The sequence below is a fragment of the Anas acuta genome, chromosome 6 (genome assembly GCF_963932015.1).
Source record: "Anas acuta chromosome 6, bAnaAcu1.1, whole genome shotgun sequence".
Lineage (NCBI taxonomy): Eukaryota > Metazoa > Chordata > Aves > Anseriformes > Anatidae > Anas > Anas acuta.
In genome coordinates, this window is record NC_088984.1 from 21369209 (window position 1) to 21375719 (window position 6511).

Below are 6511 nucleotides of genomic sequence, written 5' to 3' on the forward strand. Positions count from 1 at the left end.
GCTCCAGTGAGGTTCTGCCACCCCATAGCAGGGCTGCCCTCTCTCATTCCCAAATGTGTCTGTCATGCAAAGCTCTAGGGAGGGGCAATTCTGTTGAATAATACACATCAGTGCCTATCTTGCTGGACTAATTTTCATAAATCAGTACTTTCTTTTCTGCTTGCTCACTAAGAGCTAGGTCCCTCAAGGATAGGGCTGTCTGCAGAAGGGTAAAGCCAATTAATAACTAGTTCTGTCTACCTTCTACAGCCCACCCACCACGCTGTTCCCCAGAAATCCTGTGAATTAATACCCTGACCAAATATTCTGGCCACAGAACCACAAACATTAAATGAAGGTTGATGGAACATCACTGAAACCTGCATTGAGAGCTGTTGGCCTGCCAACATGTTACTTATGATTTTTGCAAGTTAGCATTACCTTACGCTACAGCTCCAGAGCACACCGGAGAAACCATTTGAAGAATCTCTTAAGTCCTTAGTCTCCAGAATCTTCTGAGCCTCAAGATAAAATACCTGCAGTTGAATTTCAAAGCTGCATTAAATAAATAAATAAATAAATAAATAAATAAATAAATAAATAAATAAATAAATAAATAAATAAATAGTCTTTATTGACAGGAAGGCTGAACAGAAAATGCTTATGATTTTGTTCACCTCACAAGCCCCATTCCTGAAGTGTCCAAACCCCCAGAGCCACTTGCCACAGTGGCAAACTCATGAAAGAAAATGAAGTGGGGGTGGGAAGAAATGTCAATGTAGAATTCTGTGAAACAGTGGTTTGAGAATATACTGGGTTTCTCAAGCATAATAAGGAGACGTTAGCATGACAAGGAGGCAGGGGGGTCCTAATAAGAGCCACACTACTAGTGACAGCTGTTGGAACAAAAAAGCTCCTTAGTGCATTTTTCAGCCTGATAACTGGAGTGCTGCTGACATACTTTTATAGAATTTACAGGAATTTAGCAAGTTTGTGGTTATTGTTGATTTTACTGACTTCCAATGCAAGAAAGCTTTTGCTGTCACAATGTCTGCCTGTTTCTGAGTGTCTCCTACTCTGCAAGGACTTTTGAAAACTGACCAACTGGTTCAACCAGATTTGACACAGGCTCAGAGTTTCCAACAATAATTATGCTCCTACAAGTTTTGCAAAAATAGGCAGCCAGAGAGAAGAGGAAGAAAGACCTTGTAAGATCAGTCAAGGGAAAGGTTACAGTAAGCAATCACTCCTTATAAGTCACTTAAGAATCCCATACAAGCCACACAAGACGGAAAGCTGGTCAATGTATCAGTCACAAGAAAAGCCTCATTTTGAAGTTGTATATTTTTAAAAGCAGAAATCAGTCAACCAAGAGACACACGTTGGGAGGATAAGCAGCTTCTTTAATTCTCGAGTTCACAGCACAATTTTGCATTTAGATGTGTTAGTTTCTGCCCAAACAAGCAGTTTTTATACAAAACCCAAAATGTTTCTATACAATAAAAGTGTAATCTCTGTCTTAATCAGGAAGCCTATGAAAATCATATAAAATACTTCATGTCCATACACAGCTATGTGCATTAAAAAAATCAATAATAAGAATGTTGTTTCATAGTATGCTTAAGAACTCACTCTATAAAAAGGTCTGTATTGCAATTATATATATTTACAAATATATAAAAACACACTTAGGAATATATTTCTGAGTTACGAGAAAACTTTAAATCCTTTGACAGTTAGTCCTTAGAAGGATCTTAATTTTAATATTCAAATTACCTATTTTTTAAAAAAATCTGACAGTAAAGAGACATGTATACAGAGATTATGTTTAGATTAGAATATAAAGCTAAACCAATGCAAACCAGAAACATTCTAATTGCTTATTTTTTTTTACTGAACTAATAGTTTTATTAGAAAATGGAGAAGAGAGAAGTACAATCTTACACATAGGTAAGTTGTTTCCTTGAATTACCAATAATTTCAAATAAATAAGGCAGTATTTTGAAATTCCATCAGTACAAAAGCTCCCTGACATCGTCTAGGTTTAGAATATTAAACAAACAAAAAACCACAGCAAACCAACAAGGTTACAAAAACAGAAGAAATATATGAAGTAAAATCAGGTTCAAAAATTCAGCTAGTTTCTCAGATATGTAAGGCTGAATTCTGTGAGGGTTAATTGTGCAAATTAAAAGGCGGAGATAAAACAGAAAGTAGAATTTATGTATACAGTATAAATTACAAAACAAAGAGAAAATAACTTTAATCTGATACCTGATTGATTTTGATACTCAGGACAATATTCATGATGGTTCCTTGCATCAGACAAGAAAACATGCCATTTCCGAGTCTTACATGTATGTAGACAGAAACTCACCATCAGATACATCTGCAATTATGCTGGAAATGTAAGGAAAATACATTAAAGAAAGGCATTTATGCAAATACTAAATTCACATCAACATTTTCAGAGAAATTATAAGCATTTTCCGAATCTGTGAATCTGTAAAGTAGCTTTAAAGGTAAAAATATATTAACAAACTGAAACAAAATGAGCCCCAGTAATTAGGGCTTATTTCAATGCTCTCAAATAAAAACATTCAGTTTATCTTTTGAAAACAAGGTTCTCATTTAAAAATATTTTAGAGGGCAAAATAATTGTAAAGAAAATATTTTGCATTAAGACAAGCTTTTTTTTTTTTTTTAGAAAAAAGAAAAAAAATCTGTTTCACTTGAACTGTTTTTTTCTTCATTTTTAATTTAGCTTTTGAATCCAATAATATATTGTCCAGATGTACCAAGAAATAACAATCTTATGACTGAAGTCTTTCCTACTATAACTACAACAAACAAGTAGAAAAAGGAAACCCACATTCCACAAATCCAAGCAAACAAGTAATCTATCAGAAACAATCATAGAGCTTCATACTACTCTTATAAACTATGACTGAAAAAAGTACCTTGTAGGAGATTCATTTCCTCCTCAATGCCTAGTGAATAGGAGGCATTACCTCATTCTGGACTGAAGAAAGATATGCCAGCCACCTGTTCAAAAATATTATCTAATTTAAAAACTTTTGTCATATGTTTGTATTCAAGTGTCACTCTTAGAATCGTTCTAAGAATTTCATTATCTGCTGGTGGATTATCAGCATTGCAATGCTACTGCTAAGGCATTCACCTTGACAGTATATTGATTCAATCAGACACATTTAAGATGTATATCAGTACCCTCTGGGAAGATAAACAAAGTGTCCATTCCTTTTATTGGTAGGTCAAATTTCTAATCTAACAGGAGCTGAAACCAGCCTGGCTGATTTCCTAGACTTCACAGCTGGAGCTACTTCAGAATTAGGTCCCTAGGTTTTATGACTGCAAAGCTGCTGGCTTATTTTGCACTTATTTTTGGAACAGAAGTATGAGAAGCTATTCACAGTGGCTTATAATTTAGGAAATACCATTAACAATTAACTACAAAACTAAGGGACCCTTAAATTAAATGTACTCTAGAAACAAATTGTTTGAAGATCACTCCTATAACATTCTTAATATTATTTTCTAAATATACAGGCCACATTCTTACAGTAAAAAACAATGGGGATGTACTCCTGTAAGGGATGAAACATTTGTTTCTTTATCTTTATTTAGGCAACAATGTAGTACTACTATTGTCCATAAACAATTTATTACCTTCAAAAGATTCTGTCCCAGCTTTTGGTACACCCTTACACCATGACCCTGAAGATTTTCCACTAATACATTACACAAGGCAAGCATCTTAGGGATTAATCCAAAGTACACTGAAATCATTGAAAAATCACCTTCCCCCTGAAATAAATGTGCTTTTGGTAAGGTTTGTGTCTGTTTAACAATCACCCCACATACTCACTTGATGTATCTTTGCCTCCAAGCCAGCACCAGGCGAGTGGTTTGCCATCACTTACACAATCGGGAACAATGAGCTGGCGAGGTAGCAGTGCTCCACTGGTTCTCAAAAGGCCAAGTCTCAAATGTAACAGCATGGGAAGCAAAACTGGGCAATTGTCAAGTACGTTGAATCATAGGAAATGAAAGAGAACTTTGCTTTCATTATAGACTTGCTCCACACTGAAGTTTAAGCCTCTAATCATAGACTTACAGCATGGCTGAGCCTGAAAAGTAATACTTTAATATGATCATAACAACTGCAGTTTAAGTTACAGAAAAGCTGATTATAGCAACTTGTTTTAAACATGAAAATAAAACCACAGAGCTGCTCACATGGATGTCTTATGGGGCGAGTGGATGAGCACAGCAAAACATCACAAGACGTAACAGGAAGGCCAGTAAAATCAACAGAACATTTGCCTTGAGGCACAATCTAGCCCTGATGTATTTATTATACCTATAGCTGTAGCTATGTATTCACATACCAAACAGCAGACAGATGGAGATCATAGTGCCGTAGCAAAGCATGCTGGCAAAGTAAATTATGCTGTGTTTGCAATCACATCTTTCCAAAGATGTGATTCCTAGTGAGATTTTGGAAGTGTCTACCTTAACACTTGTACCCACCAGCAAAAAGCGAGTCGCGTGCTTGCAGCTCATCTGTCCCATTTCCAGATCACAAAACAAGCTGGTGTGCGTTTGGTTGGCCTGTTTTAACATTATGGACATACACTGGATGATTCTGGCTGTGAACCTTTCTGATGAGTCTTTCCCCAGTTCATGGGCTGACATTCCAAACCACTGAGCTTTTTTAAGCAGCTGCCAATTTCCTAATATCAGAAATAGTCAGAAAAATCTTTCTTGCTCCCAAGCACCTAAATTGCTTCCAAAAATTACTTCTATCTGAGATGTAGACTAGCAATGTTTAGCTTTGCAGTTAGAAAAGACCAATAATATGTCTACTTGTGCTTTAAGTTTTTGAGAAATGGGAAACTTTATTCTTACTGTTACCTTTCAACGTTTATTTTCTGGCCTCACAGGCTCGTCGGTACAGCCTAAAGTAAGAATTTTAAGCAAATAAAACTTACACAGGGCAATTTCTGGATCATTTTACTTTCATTGGTTTGATCTTTTTTCTATGTTGTGAGAGCTTTGAACACAAGGGTCTAACAACCCAGGTTTTCAGGAAAGATACAAGAATCAGTTCCATAAACATAGCAAGCCCCTTAAAAACTATTCCAAAAATAGAATCTTTGAAGCATGTGTGAAATATACAAAAAGCATGTGATGTGGAAAAGAAGTTGCATATATGGCAATACGCCACACTCTACTAACAAATGAAGTTGCTTTTACTTAACATTCAGTTCACATTAGAATTTACAGATGTTCCAAATGTGAGCACGTTAACTCTGCTAGAATTAGACTCTTCAGATTTGGCCTCACCATGTAATAGGGCTCTTCTGTGAGCCACAAAGACTTTACATTTTGCAAACTGTTCACATTCTGAAACTAAAAAAAAATAAAAAATAATATGAAGAATTCTTTAAGTCACTGCCTCTTCAAAATAAGATACTGTGACTCAAAACCCCTTCAAATCAGTGCAAAAATACTTAGTCACCCATTTGAGGTGATGACGTTCATGAGAAAAAACTATAATCAACCACAGCTGTGGCCTTTGTTGTGTTTTCTGCACCTTCTTGTGCTTCATGCAATCAGCTAGGTATTAGGACAAAAATAATCAGAACTCTCTTTTTTTCTAGTTTCAAAATTAATTGGAGACACAAAATAAGAAACTTTCAATTCAGAACCAGATGAATTTTTTGATGGTTGACTGTTAAGAAAACTTTAATAACTGAAAAATTACCAGCTTCCCATGGCAGTTATTTTTATTCCTGATATCGTTTTGGAAAAACAGTTTTGGAAAATATCCCTGGAAAAGAAAGCACTTAGACAGACTTGATTTGAAGTCAACAGGTATATCTGGCTTGTTTTTGACAGGCTTACAGAGTCCCCAGTCTAAGGAACAGATTCAATGTTTGTGTAGATACTACGCCTGAAAACCTATTCCAACCCTCTGTTTTATCCAGAAGGTGCAGCCATCCAAGTGGTCTTATCACATCTCAATGAAAAAGCCATTCTACAACACATGCTTTGATGTACTGTGTAAATTTACTATGCAACCCATAGCTTCATTTTTATCTTCACTAAAAACTGTATTTTATCCAATTTTGGAGGTCTCCTTCTGTTATGCAGCCATTTCATTAGCCTGTCTAGACCACAATGTGAGGTCATCATCATACCATCTGTTAAACTTGTTTGGGTTAGTGTGTCTACAATTCAGGTCAGCTCAAATGTTATTAGAATGTCCTTAAAAATGAATGTAATTCAGACTCATACTTTCCAAGTACACTATTGGTAACAGATCTCCTATTACAGGTAATACAGGTAGTATTTTACCATAGGTTTATGGCAGAGGTATTTAGAAGCCATTTCAAACTAATCTTGTAATACCTTCATCTGTTCTATCATAGTTTCCATGCTTTTCTTCCCTGAATGTCAAATCAACATATCATGCATGAAATGAAAAATGATCTTCCTGTCCCTG

At 35.6% G+C, this 6511-nt stretch overlaps 1 protein-coding gene across 2 annotated transcripts in view; it reads right to left on the reverse strand.

The window, feature by feature from the left end:
• The window catches only part of LOC137858244 (neurabin-2-like), a 54196-nt gene extending 47751 nt beyond the window's left edge, over positions 1 to 6445 (reverse strand). The window contains exons 1-4 of one of the 2 annotated variants that reach the window (XM_068685690.1): positions 3869 to 6445; positions 2940 to 3024; positions 2254 to 2379; positions 421 to 515 (exon numbers count right to left, since the gene is read on the reverse strand). The gene's annotated coding sequence lies outside the window, so the exon portion shown is untranslated. The remainder of the gene's footprint in view (positions 1 to 420; positions 516 to 2253; positions 2380 to 2939; positions 3025 to 3868) is intronic. The other variant, XM_068685689.1, reaches the window with a different exon arrangement.
• Between the last annotated feature and the right edge of the window lie 66 nt (positions 6446 to 6511).